The sequence below is a fragment of the Nansenia antarctica genome (assembly GCF_963989245.1).
Source record: "Nansenia antarctica genome assembly, contig: SCAFFOLD_194, whole genome shotgun sequence".
Taxonomy (NCBI): Eukaryota; Metazoa; Chordata; class Actinopteri; order Argentiniformes; family Microstomatidae; genus Nansenia; species Nansenia antarctica.
The window spans coordinates 127,075-142,500 of NW_027662405.1; the positions used below are offsets into that span (position 1 = coordinate 127,075).

Below are 15,426 nucleotides of genomic sequence, written 5' to 3' on the forward strand. Positions count from 1 at the left end.
GTATAAAGGACAGAGACATCTATCACACCTACAGTATAAAGGACAGAGACAGCATCCACACTCTCACAGAATCACAGACAGGTGAGTTGAGAGACTTACAATGTCAAGATAAACTATTGTGTAGTCTCTACCAGTTTGGTTTATAGACAGTTCAGCATGTAAAACGTATTGATTTGTTTGAAGGACTATTTTCTATGTGATGTAGAATAATGTTATCATTATTGGTCGCTGTATAATCCCATAAGACAGTCTTGACAGCTCCATAGCTGAAACTATCGAGATCTGATTGATTCCAGGAAATGCTTTATGGTGTCTCCTCTGGTCTCTCTAGATATGGCTTCCTCCAGCAGTCTCCTGTCTGAGGAGCAGTTCCTGTGTTCCATCTGTCTGGATGTGTTCACTGACCCTGTCTCTATTCCATGTGGACACAACTTCTGCATGGCCTGTATCAGAGGATACTGGGACACCAGTGAATTGTGTCTGTGTCCGTTGTGTAAGGAAACGTTCTATAGAAGACCTGAGCTTCGCGTCAACACAACGTTTAGAGAGGTTGTAGAGCACTTCAAGACAATGAGAGTCAGGGCTGACGATGAGTCCCCTGCCGAACCTGGACAAGTGTCCTGTGACATCTGCACTGGGACGAAGCTCAAGGCTCTGAAGTCCTGCCTGGTGTGTCTGACCTCTTACTGTGAGACTCACCTGGAGCCTCATCAGAGAGTCGCAGGCTTAAAGAGACACAAGCTGATCGACCCTGTGGAGAACCTGGAAGACAGGATGTGTAAGAAGCACGACAGACTCCTGGAGCTGTTCTGTAGGCGTGACCAGACGTGTGTGTGTCAGTTCTGCACTGAGACAGACCACAAGACCCATGACACCGTCCCCATAGAGGAGGAGTATGGAGAGAGGAAGGCTCAGCTGGGGAAGACAGAGGCAGATGTTCAGCAGATGATCCAGGAGCGACTGCAGAAGGTTTCAGAGATCAAACACTCAGTAGGTCTTAGTAACAAAGATGCACAGAGAGAGAAAGCAGACAGCGTACAGGTCTTCACTGCTCTGGTGGACTCCATGAAGAGAAGCCAGGCTGAGCTCCTTGACGTGATCGAGGAGAAGCAGAAAGCAGCAGAGAGGCGGGCTGAAGGGCTGATTAAAGAGCTGGAGCAGGAAATCACTGAGCTACAGAGGAGAAGGAGCTGGAGCAGCTCTCACACACTGAGGACCACCTCCACCTCCTCCAGAGCTTCCCCTCCCTGTCCACCCCTCCACACACCAAGGACTGGTCTGAGGTCAGGGTTCACAGTGATCTCGACGTGGGGACTGTGAGGAGAGCGGTGTCTCAGCTGGAGGAGACACTTATGAGTGAAGTGAAGAAGTTGTGTGATGCTGAGCTGAAGATGATTCAGCAGTATGCAGTGGACGTGACTCTGGACCCTGATACAGCATATCCCAATCTCATTCTGTCCGAGGATGGGAAACAAGTTAGATATGGAGACACAAGGAAGAAAGTCCCTGATAACACAGAGAGGTTTTCTAATAGCCTCTGTGTTTTAGGAAAGGAGGGTTTTACTATGAAGTGGAGGTGAAGGAGACGACTGAGTGGGCTGTAGGAGTGGCCAGAGAGTCCATCAACAGGAAGGGGACTATCATACCGAGACCTGAGGATGGATACTGGACTGTCTGGTTGAGGAATGGAAATGAGTACTGGGCACTCACTGACCCTGCTGTCCCCCTGTCCCTGAGAGAGGAGCCCCAGAAGGTGGGGGTGTTTGTGGATTATGAGGAGGGCCAGGTCTCCTTTTATGACGTGGAGGCCAGGTCTCTGATCTACTCTTTCACTGGCTGCACCTTCACTGAGAAACTCTATCCATTCTTCAACCCTCGTAATAATGGTGGTGGTAAAAACTCTGCCCCTCTGATCATCTCTCCTGTCAATCACACTGACTGATTTTTAACCTTTAATTCTGACCAAGCAGTAAAATAAGCATTTATCTGTATCTGTTGTCATTTGGGAAAGTTATGGTATAATTTACCACAGACTAATTTCTGATCTGTCTATCGTTTGTTATCATAATGGACCTATCGCTAAGCCACGCCCCCTTTGAAAACTCAGACAAACAAACAACGCTTCACTGACAGTGACTGACTGACTGACCGTGACTGAATGACATTCAATGACTTATGGCAAGAGTTGGCAAATTTCTGATTTCTGATTTACCACAGCAAGTAATAGACATGTTTTTTTAAAGATGACAAGAATATTTAGTCTAGAAGCTTTTCACAATCAGATATTAGCGAGTTGTTTGTCCGAGTTTTCTGCCCGTAGTGACTTTTGCTGTGATATGATTGGACAATTTCTATTTTGGGGCGTGGCTTAGCGATAGGTCCATTTGTGCTATCAGTGTATCTGCTAGAGATGGTGAATATGCAGCAACAATGTAAGATAATACTATATATTATAGCCCAGCCTCTCCAGCCTCATAAGAAGATATGACTCTATATAACTGAGGCTGTTTGACTTCTCAGGATGTTCACATTATTATAAATGAGATTCTAACAACATACTGTGTTTTCATTATTAGCTAGTTATCATTGTAATGTTTAAGTATTTTGGGGATATTAAGTGTAATGAATACTGGGTGTGTACAGAGTGAAATTGAGGATGTTCAGACAATTAAATTCACTTGGATTGATCAGATCCATTGATCACATTAATAATCAGTGTAGTCCTGGTCCCAGAGCTTTAGGACGGTGATGTGAGGTAGCAGACTGGCTGTCTGGCTTATTAAAACACAAACACAAGTTGTCCCTCAGTCTCTGTATGTGTGTGACGCAATTACATTTAACAGAACGTACGTTTGATAATAATGTTATTGATTTAATGGCTTGGAAAGGGAATCAGATATGCTTCAGAATTATTTGATACAGGTGACTGATTGTAAGATGACATTTTCTGTGTGATATTATAAGTTTGTCTAATAGTCCGTTTCTGTGGTGGTTTTATCATCACTGCATATCAAACATCAACACCTGATGAATAAAGTCCCTGTTACCTGACACCTGTGAATGATGATTCATTCATTTATCACCGAGGTGAATAAAGTCACTCAAACTGTCATCATGCTAGAGTACCAAGGGTGGCTTTATTCACCAAAGATGCATACATTATGATGCTTCATTTTGTAGCCAATCAAAGTGTTGTTGCTAGGTAGAAACCACATAGAACACTCTAGGTGGGGAGTGTTCCGGAACACTGAGATCTGTGGCAGAGAAAGACTTTGCTGTGTAGCAACCTATGACCTGATAAACTCTGTTTATACCTGGCACCTGCCTGCATGTCATTAACTTGACATCACTAAGTATAGCTATAGTCACTGTGAAAACATAGAGAGAGAGTGTGTGTGTGTGTGTGTGTGTGTGTGTGTGTGTATGTGTGAGTGTGAGTGTGAGTGTGAGTGTGAGTGTGAGTGTGAGTGTGTGTGTGTGTGTGTGTGTGTGTGTGTGTGAGAGAAAGAAATGCAATAATGCATCTGATTCTGTCTTTTGAAAATAATATCTATGCCATAAATCCAGACACAAAATGAGGGTCATAGGGTGCTATGGACACTGTGTATTAAACCCCAATTTATGATCCATTTTCCTTTTCTTTTTCCTAGATATGTGTGTTCTACCACCCAGTATCCTTACATTTTCTAAATCACATCAGGATAAGCTAGTATGAAGCTATTTTGCCGTTTTTCTGTGTAGGAAGCAGGCTAATTTACAAGGCGGCCAACTAGTGGTCGTTGTGTGTAGACCTTGGAAAACAGTTGGGTATATATATATATGTATATATGTCTTGTTGAACAAAATGCAGAACAGAGACAGTGATGCTGAGCGACTACACAAAGGTCCACACAAACATATCTCTCTAAAGTAGCCTGACACATTAACCTGCTGTAACAGATCAATATCTATTAAAGAGCAGTTGTTCACAATTAAATCTATTCAAGTCAAGTTTACAGAGAGAAGCATCATTTCACAGACAAACCCAGCATGAGATTTCAGGTGTATGTTTAAGTTCTTATTCAGAAGCAAGGAAAGCTTCAACAATCACCTTTACTGAAGGTCAAAATAATATAATAACCTGTCCATGTCAAGAAGAGGGTATTTTTATTTTATTTTATTTTATTACAAATTTAAAAACTGCTAAGTAAGTACAGTTATGAATGGAGTGGACTAGTGGGGGTGTTACTGAGATGATGATGATGAGTGTGTGTGTGTGTGTGTGTGTGTGTGTGTGTGTGTGTGTGTGTATGTGTGTGTGTGAGTGTGTGTGTGTGTGTGTGTGTGTGTGTGTGTGTGTCTGTGTGTGTGTGTGTGTGTGTGTGTGTGTGTGTGTGTGTGTGTGTGTGTGTGTGTAGCAGGGTCAGAGTGGCAGACGGCCCTTGGTCTCTTTACACATAAACACTGTGATGAATCACTCCTTTGATCAGAGCTGATATCAACATGAAACTCAACTCTGATTGGGAATGATGAGTAAGAAGAGCGTATCTGTAAAACCACACGTTAGAAACAGACCAGGGTTAACTCTGTTCCAGGGAGGAGAGCTGTACTGGGAGGGGAGGAGCATCTCAACGTCAGTTTGCTAAAATGAAACTAAACTGTGTAGACTAGAGACATAGAGTGTATCGTGCACCAGGGCAGACTCTCAAACTTGTTCGATATCGTCCTCAAACAGACATCTACCACACATACAGTATAAAGGACAGAGACATCTACCACACATACAGTATAAAGGACAGAGACATCTATCACACCTACAGTATAAAGGACAAAGACTTCTCAGGATGTTCACATTATTATACATGAGATTCTAACAACATACTGTGTTTTCATTATTAGCTAGTTATCATTGTAATGTTTAAGTATTTGGGGGATATTGAGTGTAATGAATACTGGGTGTGTACAGAGTGAAATTGAGGATGTTCAGACAATGAAATTAACTTGGATCGATCAGATCCATTGATCACATTAATAATCAGACTAGTCCAGGTGAGGTAGCAGACACATTTACATTTACATGTTTGGCATTTAGCAGACGCCTTTATCCAAAGCAACTTATGACAAATACATTTTAAGTAAGTTAATCATCTATCCACCAGTCATAGCAGGAGAAAGTAATCTATGCTCGAGCCAGGGGCCTTTGGCAGTTGTAGTGCTGGAAGAAGGAAGATTATTATTACTTTTTTAACAGTAGAGAAACAGTACAGGGGGGTAGAGGGGAAGTAGATGTCTCAGGAGGGACACTTAAGGTGTAGCCTGAAGAGATGGAGGTATTCAGGCTACGGTGGAAGATGGGGAGTGACCTTATCATTCATGGAGGTGGTGTAATGGTGGAGGTGGTGTAATGGTGGAGGTGGTGTAATGGTGTGGGGAATGTTTTCTTGGCACATTTTGGGCCTGTTAATACCAATCAATCATCTCTTGAATGCCACAGCCTATTTGAGTATTGTTGCTGACCATGTACATCCCATCCCGAGCACTTTGAGCTGCAACATTTGCAGGAAAAGCGCTATACAAATAAAAAATTCTCATTATTATTATTATTATTATTATTATTATTACATGGCCACAATGTACCCATCTTCTAATGGCTGCTTCCTGCATCATGATGCACCGTGTCACAAAGCAGAAGCCGCCTCAAACTGGTTTCATGAACACCTTTGGAATGTGGTGGAACGGGAGATTCACAGCTTGGAAGTGCACCTGATAAACTACAGGAAATGGGTGATTCAATCATCTTGAGTATCTCAAAGGAATGTTTCCATCATCTTGTGGAATCAATGCCACAAAGAATTGAGGCTGTTTTGAGGGCAAAGGGAGGTCTTACCCAGTATTAGTACAGTGTTCCTAATAAAGGGAGTCCCTACCCAGTATTAGTATAGTGTTCCTAATAAAGGGAGTCCCTACCCAGTATTAGTATAGTGTTCCTAATAAAGTGATGCCCTACCCAGTATTAGTATAGTGTTCCTAATAAAGTGATGCCCTACCCAGTTTATAGTATAGTGTTAATCATTAGACGCCGGCACTACCTCCTGCGCCACAGCCGGACCACTTTTTTATTTATTTATTTTTCTAGATTCAGCATGCTTCCACCAGCTCTCCAAACATCAACCGACACTAATGGAGCTTTTCCACTACCGACCCGAACCAGGCCGCATTTGTATCCGAGCCGTGCCGTGCCGTACTTTCAGAAACGCTTCTCCATTATACTGAGCGACCCGGGACTGTAGGAGGAGTTACGTGTCATAAGATTCCCCCCCCCCCCTCTGAGTGAGTGTGTGAGTGTGTGTGTGTGTGTGTGTGTGTGTGTGTGTGCGCGTGTGTGAGTGTGCGTGTGTGTGTGTGTGTGTGTGTGTGTGTGTGTGTGTGTGTGTGTGTGTGTGGGTGTGAGTGTGAGTGTGAGTGTGAGTGTGAGTGTGAGTGTGAGTGTGAGTGTGAGTGTGAGTGTGAGTGTGAGTGTGAGTGTGTGTGTGTGTGTGTGTGTGTGTGTGTGTGTGTGTGTGTGCGTGTGTGTGTGTGTGTGTGTGTGTGTAGCAGGGTCAGAGTGGCAGACGGCCCTTGGTCTCTTTACACATAAACACTGTGATGAATCACTCCTTTGATCAGAGCTGATATCAACATGAAACTCAACTCTGATTGGGAATGATGAGTAAGAAGAGTGTATCTGTAAAACCACACATTAGAAACAGACCAGCCTGTAAAGGGTTAACTCTGTTCCAGGGAGGAGAGCTGTACTGGGAGGGGAGGAGCATCTCAACGTCAGGCAGCTGAAATGAAACTACTAAACTGTGTAGACTAGAGACATAGAGTGTATCGTGCAGGAGGGCAGACTCTCTCAAACTTGTTAAGGACAGAGACATCTATCACACCTACAGTAGAAAGGACAGAGACAGCGTCCCCACTCTCACAGAATCACAGACAGGTGAGTTGAGAGACTTACAATGATAAGTCAAGATAAACTATTGTGTTCACGCTCTCTACCAGTTTTTTTATAGACAGTTCAGTATGTAAAATGTATTTATTTGGTTGAAGGACTATTTTCTATGTGATGTAGAATAATGTTATCATTATTGGTCTCTGTATAATCTCATAAGACAGTATTGACAGCTCCATCGTTGAAACTATCGAGATCTGATTGATTCCAGGAAATGCTTTATGTGTCACCTTTGGTCTCTCTAGATATGGCTTCCTCCAGCAGTCTCCTGTCCGAGGAGCAGTTCCTGTGTTCTGCCTGTCTGGATGTGTTCACTAAACCAGTCTCTACTCTCTACTGTGGACACAGCGTATGCATGGCCTGTATGAGAAAGTACTGGGACAACAATGACCTGTGTTGTCCAATGTGTAAAAAAGCATTTGATAAGAGACCAGATCTCTTTGTCAATACTTTCATCTCTGAGATGGCCACTCAGTTTAGGAAGTCAGTTGACGTGAAGGCAACCAGCAGCCCAGCCCCAGACACACCTGTCAAACCTAGAGAAGTGTCCTGTGACGTCTGCACTGGGACGAAGCTCAAGGCTCTGAAGTCCTGCCTGGTGTGTCAGACCTCTTACTGTGAGACTCACCTGGAGCCTCATCAGAGAGTCGCAGGCTTAAAGAGACACAAGCTGATCGACCCTGTGGAGAACCTGGAAGACAGGATGTGTAAGAAGCACGACAGACTCCTGGAGCTGTTCTGTAGGTGTGACCAGACGTGTGTGTGTCAGTTCTGCACTGAGACAGACCACAAGACCCATGACACCGTCCCCATAGAGGAGGAGTATGGAGAGAGGAAGGCTCAGCTGGGGAAGACAGAGGCAGATGTTCAGCAGATGATCCAGGAGCGACTGCAGAAGGTTTCAGAGATCAAACACTCAGTAGGTCTTAGTAACAAAGATGCACAGAGAGAGAAAGCAGACAGCGTACAGGTCTTCACTGCTCTGGTGGACTCCATGAAGAGAAGCCAGGCTGAGCTCCTTGACGTGATCGAGGAGAAGCAGAAAGCAGCAGAGAGGCGGGCTGAAGGGCTGATTAAAGAGCTGGAGCAGGAAATCACTGAGCTACAGAGGAGAAGCACTGAGCTGGAGCAGCTCTCACACACTGAGGACCACCTCCACCTCCTCCAGAGCTTCCCTTCCCTGTCCACCCCTCCACACACCAAGGACTGGTCTGAGGTCAGGGTTCACAGTGATCTCGACATGGGGACTGTGAGGAGAGTTATGTCTCAGCTGAGGGAGACACTTACGAGCGAAGTGAAGAAGTTGTGTGATGTTGAGCTGAAGATGATTCAGCAGTATGCAGTGGACGTGACTCTGGACCCTGATACAGCACATCCCAGTCTCATTCTGTCTGAGGATGGGAAACAAGTTAGACATGGAGACACAAGAAAGAATGTCCCTGATAACACAGAGAGGTTTTCCCAGGGTGTCTGTGTTTTAGGAAAGGAGGGTTTCTCCTCTGGGAGGTTTTACTATGAAGTGGAGGTGAAGAAGAAGACTAGGTGGGATGTAGGAGTGGCCAGAGAGTCCATCAACAGGAAGGGGATTATCAGACTGAGCCCTGAGCATGGATACTGGACTGTAAGGTTATGGAATGGAAATGAGTACAGGGCAGCTGGTGTCCCCCTGTCCCTGAGAGAGAAGCCCCAGAAGGTGGGGGTGTTTGTGGATTATGAGGAGGGCCAGGTCTCCTTTTATGATGTGGAGGTGGAGGCCAGGTCTCTGATCTACTCTTTCACTGGCTGCACCTTCTCTGAGAAACTCTATCCATACTTCAGCCCTGGCCTGAATAAGGGTGGTGAAAATTCTGCCCCTCTAATCATCTCTCCTGTCAATCACTCTGACTGACCAAGCAGTAAAATAAGCATTTATCTTTATCTGTTGTCACATTAGGAAAGATTATGGTATATTTCCCCACACAGAGTAGTTTCTGATCTGGTTATGGTTTGTTATCATATAGTTTGTGCTCTCAGTGTGTCTGCTAGATGTGAATATGCAGCAGCAATGTCAGATACAGCCCAGCCTCTCCAGCCTCATAAGAACATATGACTCCATATACATGAGACTGTTTGACTTCTCAGGGTGTTCACATTATTATAAATCAGATGCTCTCAACATACTGTATTTTCATTATTACCTAGTTATTATTGTATGTATTTGGTATTTGGAGGATTTTGAGTGTAATGAATACTGGGTGTGTACAGAGGGACATTGAGGATGTTCAGACAATTAAATTCACTTGGATTGATCAGATCCATTGATCACATTAATAATCAGTGTAGTCCAGGTCCCAGAGCTGTAGAATGGTGATGGTGAGGTAGCAGACTGGCTGTCTGGCTTATTAAAACACAAACACAAGTTGTCCTTCAGTCTCTGCATGTGTGTGATGTAATTACATTTAACAGAATGTACGTTTGATAATAATGTTATTGATTTAATGGCTTGCAAAGGGAATCGGATATGATTAAACAGTTTAATAAGGGTGACTGTGATTGTAATATGATACACATCTTCTGTACTTGATATTATAAGTTTGTCTAATGGTTCAGTCTACTGGTCCGGCCTACTGGTTCAGTCTACTGGTTCAGTCTACTGGTTCTACTGGTTCAGTCTACTGGTTCAGTCTACTGGTTCAGCCTACTGGTTCAGTCTACTGGTTCAGTCTACTGGTTCAGTCTACTGGTTCAGCCTACTGGTCCTACTGGTTCAGTCTACTGGTCCTACTGGTTCAGTCTACTGGTTCAGTCTACTGGTTCAGCCTACTGGTCCTACTGGTTCAGTCTACTGGTTCAGTCTACTGGTTCAGTCTACTGGTTCAGTCTACTGGTTCAGTCTACTGGTTCAGTCTACTGGTTCAGCCTACTGGTTCTACTGGTTCAGCCTACTGGTTCAGTCTACTGGTTCAGTCTACTGGTTCAGTCTACTGGTTCAGTCTACTGGTTCAGCCTACTGGTTCAGTCTACTGGTTCAGCCTACTGGTTCAGTCTACTGGTCCGGTCCTCCACAATAGTCCCTGTTTCTCATGTGGCCCATTGTGAAAATTAATTGCCCACCCCTGGGCTAGAGGGTGAGTGACTGGGCGTGGCAGGCTGTCATGAGTTTCATGTTGACTGTTGATGACTAAGCAAAACATAGCTTAACATAAGCATACATACACACATACACACATACATACATACACACATACATACATACATACATACATACATACATACATACATACATACATACATACATACATACATACATACATACATACATACATACATACACACATACACACATACACACATACACACATACACATACATACATACAGCAGCTCTGGCAGATACGTATGGAGCTGTTAGCGGTAGTAGTTATCTCTACTAGCAGTAGCTTTAGCAGGGAGGTCATTCTACTGAGGAAATCTTTCACTAGCTAACACACACACACACACACACACACACACACACACTGTACCTCTGCTATCCTCAGGATGGAGTCTCCGTTGATCTGGAAGGTAGAGGAGTAGGTGATGCAGAGCAGGACCTGAGAGAGAGCAGGCAGAGACACGGAGTTAGAATAGAGTCAAATAGAATACAATAGAATACAATAGAACACAATAGAACACAATACAATACAATAGGAGACTAAACAGAGGTCTAAAATACACCCACTGAGCCTTACAGTTCTTAATATAATAAAATAGAATAGCATAGGCAGAGATCTAAAATACACCCACTGGACCTCAGGGAGAAAGACAAGGCAGTGACTCATAGGCACGTCATAGTCATTATACATAATAAAGACTCATAGGCATGTCATAGTCATTATACATAATAAAGACTCATAGGCACGTCATAGTCATTATACATAATAAAGACTCATAGGCATGTCATAGTCATTATACATAATAAAGACTCATAGGCACGTCATAGTCATTATACATAATAAAGACTCATAGGCATGTCATAGTCATTATACATAATAAAGACTCATAGGCATGTCATAGTCATTATACATAATAAAGACTCATAGGCATGTCATAGTCATTATACATAATAAAGACTCATAGGCATGTCATAGTCATTATACATAATAAAGACTCATAGGCATGTCATAGTCATTATACATAATAAAGACTCATAGGCATGTCATAGTCATTATACATAATAAAGACTCATAGGCATGTCATAGTCATTATACATAATAAAGACTCATAGGCATGTCATAGTCATTATACATAATAAAGACTCATAGGCACGTCATAGTCATTATACATAATAAAGACTCATAGGCATGTCATAGTCATTATACATAATAAAGACTCATAGGCATGTCATAGTCATTATACATAATAAAGACTCATAGGCATGTCATAGTCATTATACATAATAAAGACTCATAGGCATGTCATAGTCATTATACATAATAAAGACTCATAGGCATGTCATAGTCATTATACATAATAAAGACTCATAGGCATGTCATAGTCATTATACATAATAAAGCGAGCGAAATGGATGAGACAGAGACCTTCTCTACATGTCTCATACTAGACACACTCACACTCGACCTGACAGGAACCCAGGAAACACACGTATACACACACAGCGAGGATCACCTTACAGTTCAGTTCTTACGTTTGGTACAACATGAGTCAGATTTACCGGGTGTTCACAGCAGTGAAATAATGACCCGAATCAAGTGTGTCTTGCTGGGTGACATCATGGTTTATTGCCAAATGCTGTGCAGAGAGAGGAGTATTTGAGGGCATACCGTAGCGTACTACCTGTGGACTGATACATGACAACATTAACAAACAAGTAGAGAAGCAACTGACTGGAATCAAGCATCTTTTACCCCTTCTACCTCTCGTTTTCGAGTGCTTTCTGGCTGATGACAGGGGTTCTTGCCCCTGGGAACAGAGTTACATTGAAGTTCGGGATGAACCGAAGGTTCGGTCGCTGAAATTATTCAGCTGAAAATAGCAAAAAAAAGCACATTCGGTGTTCGGCCCTTCGGTGTGAAAAGACCAAAATGTTTACCGAATGCGAGACGTTTTTTTTTGATGACGCGATCAAACAGTGCAGCAACCCACGCTGTTCTGTGAATGAGACGAGCATTGAGTGACGCCTGCCTACTGCCACGTCATATAATTACAGCAAACATGTCGGTAGTTTGACATCTGTTCTCTGAAAGACAACGAGAGGCTCATTCCCACATTAAGACTTCAGGTTTCGTTTTCGTGACTTCAAAATAAAAAACTTTGTTTGGAGGCCATGCAGCCATGTAGCCCACCCACTTCTACCCCTCCATCCCAACAACAATCGGGACCCCCTACCCCTACACGTGAACATGCAAAACAGAGGGGTAGGGCTAAGTGGATCAAGGGGTTAAATTGGATTGGGGTTAGTTTACAATCTGAACCAGGGACTGGTCCTGGAGTTGGTTAACTTCCTGAGTATCCTTACTGAAAGGTTTATACATCATATTCCTTGTGTCTTTAATAGAAGGGAAACAGACTCTTGATTTGAAGCTTCCATGATGAATAACCTCACCTAAGACCTGAAGAGTCTAGTTACCATGGTTACTGCCCAGGTAAGAGTCTAATCACCATGGTTACTGCCCAGGTAAGAGTCTAATCACCATGGCTAACTGCCCAGGCTAACTGCCCAGGTAAGAGTCTAATTACCATGGTTACTGCCCAGGCTAACTGCCCAGGCTTTAGCTCAGTGGTTTAGTGACCCAGACTCACCTTCATGACCTCCACCTGCAGGTCCTCGTGCAGCGCAGGCGTCACCCTCACCGCAGACAACATCTGACTCAGCAGCTGTCTGTCCAACGGCTCAGACCCTGAACTCAGGAAGCGGTCCTCACACAGCACCCTCTACAGGTGGGAGGGGGAAACACAGGGTTAGGTCCTCACACAGCACCCTCTACAGGTGGGAGGGGGAATAGATATAGGGTTAGGGTTAGGTCCTCACACAGCACCCTCTACAGGTGGGAGGGGGAAACACAGGGTTAGGGTTAGGTCCTCATACAGCACCCTCTACAGGTGGGAGGGGGAAACACATATAGGGTTAGGGTTAGGTCCTCACACAGCATCCTCTACAGGTGGGAGGGGGAAACACATATAGGGTTAGGGTTAGGTCCTCACACAGCACCCTCTACAGGTGGGAGGGGGAAACACATATAGGGTTAGGGTTAGGTCCTCACACAGCACCCTCTACAGGTGGGAGGGGGAAACACATGTAGGGTTAGGGTTAGGTCCTCACACAGCAGAAAGGTACAGAGATGGGGGTTTGGCAGGGAGAGAGAGAGAGACATGGTAGAGAGAGGTAGAGAGACATGGTAGAGGATGAGGAAGAACAAAGTGCAGAGAGAGAAGAGAGAAGTTCAGGTCGACAAAGAGAAACACATCAGATAAAGATAACAGTGTCAACGTCCAGGCTGAAGGGAAGTGCTGTGAGAGGAGGAGGAGGAGGAGGAGGAGGAGGAGAGGCTGAAGGGAAGTGCTGTGAGAGGAGGAGGAGGAGGAGGAGGAGGAGGAGAGGCTGAAGGGAAGTGCTGTGAGAGGAGGAGGAGGAGGAGGAGGAGGAGGAGGAGAGGCTGAAGGGAAGTGCTGTGAGAGGAGGAGGAGGAGGAGGAGGAGGAGGAGAGGCTGAAGGGATGTGGTGTGAGAGGAGGAGGAGAGGCTGAAGGGATGTGGTGTGAGAGGAGGAGGAGGAGGAGGAGGAGGAGGAGAGGCTGAAGGGATGTGGTGTGAGAGGAAGAGGAGGAGGAGGAGGAGGAGGAGAGGCTGAAGGGAAGTGCTGTGAGAGGAGGAGGAGGAGGAGGAGGAGGAGGAGAGGCTGAAGGGAAGTGCTGTGAGAGGAGGAGGAGGAGGAGGAGGAGGAGGAGAGGCTGAAGGGAAGTGGTGTGAGAGGAGGAGGAGGAGGAGGAGGAGGAGGAGAGGCTGAAGGGAAGTGCTGTGAGAGGAGGAGGAGGAGGAGGAGAGGCTGAAGGGAAGTGCTGTGAGAGGAGGAGGAGGAGGGGGAGGAGGAGGAGAGGCTGAAGGGAAGTGCTGTGAGAGGAGGAGGAGGAGGAGGAGGAGGAGGAGAGGCTGAAGGGAAGTGCTGTGAGAGGAGGAGGAGGAGGAGGAGGAGGAGGAGAGGCTGAAGGGAAGTGGTGTGAGAGGAGGAGGAGGAGGAGGAGGAGGAGGAGAGGCTGAAGGGAAGTGCTGTGAGAGGAGGAGGAGGAGGAGGAGAGGCTGAAGGGAAGTGCTGTGAGAGGAGGAGGAGGAGGGGGAGGAGGAGGAGAGGCTGAAGGGAAGTGCTGTGAGAGGAGGAGGAGGAGGAGGAGGAGGAGGAGAGGCTGAAGGGAAGTGCTGTGAGAGGAGGAGGAGGAGGAGGAGGAGGAGGAGAGGCTGAAGGGAAGTGGTGTGAGAGGAAGGAGACTGATTGACTGTGGCAGAGGATGACTACTGGACTGTCCTTACCTGCACCTTAATGAGGGAGGGGGAAGAGGATGGGGGGGAGGAGGAGGAGGAGGAGGGGGAAGAGGATGGGGAGGAGGAGGAGGAGGAGGAGGAGGAGAGTAGGGGTGGTCTGAGGGACGAGACTCAGAGGATGACTACTGGACTGTTCTTACCTGTATCCCAGTGATGGAGGAGGGGGAGGTAGAGGAGGGGGAGGGGGAGGGGGAGGAGGTAGAGGAGGGGGAGGAGGAGGAGGAGGAGGTAGAGGAGGGGGAGGAGGAGGAGGAGGGGGAGGGGGAGGGGGAGGAGGAGGAGGTAGAGGAGGGGGAGGGGGAGGAGGAGGAGGAGGGGGAGGAGGAGGAGGAGAGGAGGGGGAGGAGGAGAGGAGGGGGAGGAGGGGGAGGAGGAGGGGGAGGAGGAGAGGAGGGGGAGGGGGAGGGGGAGGAGGAGGAGGTAGAGGAGGAGGAGGAGGAGGAGGAGAGGAGGGGGAGGGGGAGGGGGAGGAGGAGGAGGTAGAGGAGGAGGAGGAGGAGGAGGAGAGGAGGGGGAGGAGGGGGAGGAGGAGGAGGAGGAGAGGAAAGTCTTACCCTAACCCTTACCTGCATGCCAGTGAGGGCGGTCTGAGCTAGCTTGGTGCTCTTAGACTCCAGAGCCATCTGCAAAGGAAGGAGACATCTCTCTCTGCAAACACACAATAATACAATATGACTAAGACACATGTACTGTACAGTAGGTCAACAATATAATAATAACAACAACAGCAACAACAACAACAACAACAACAATAATAATAATAATATTAATATATTTCATTGGGTTTCATTTGTAAAATCTCAAAGCAGATAAACTGACAAAAATAACAATACTATTAACAACAAAGAAAACAACAGGAAGGCCTGTCTGGAGAGGAAGATGTCACTGATGGGTTAGGGTTACAGAGGTCATGACCCTGTGTAGATGCTTATAACAGGT

General features: G+C 45.7%; 1 pseudogene across 1 annotated transcript; it reads left to right on the top strand.

The window, feature by feature from the left end:
• Positions 1-333: 333 nt before the first annotated feature.
• On the top strand, positions 334-8,861 carry LOC308175677 (annotated as a pseudogene). Its single transcript has 2 exons — positions 334-1,940; positions 7,219-8,861. The product of its transcript is annotated as an uncharacterized misc_RNA (transcript).
• The last annotated feature ends 6,565 nt before the right edge of the window (positions 8,862-15,426 follow it).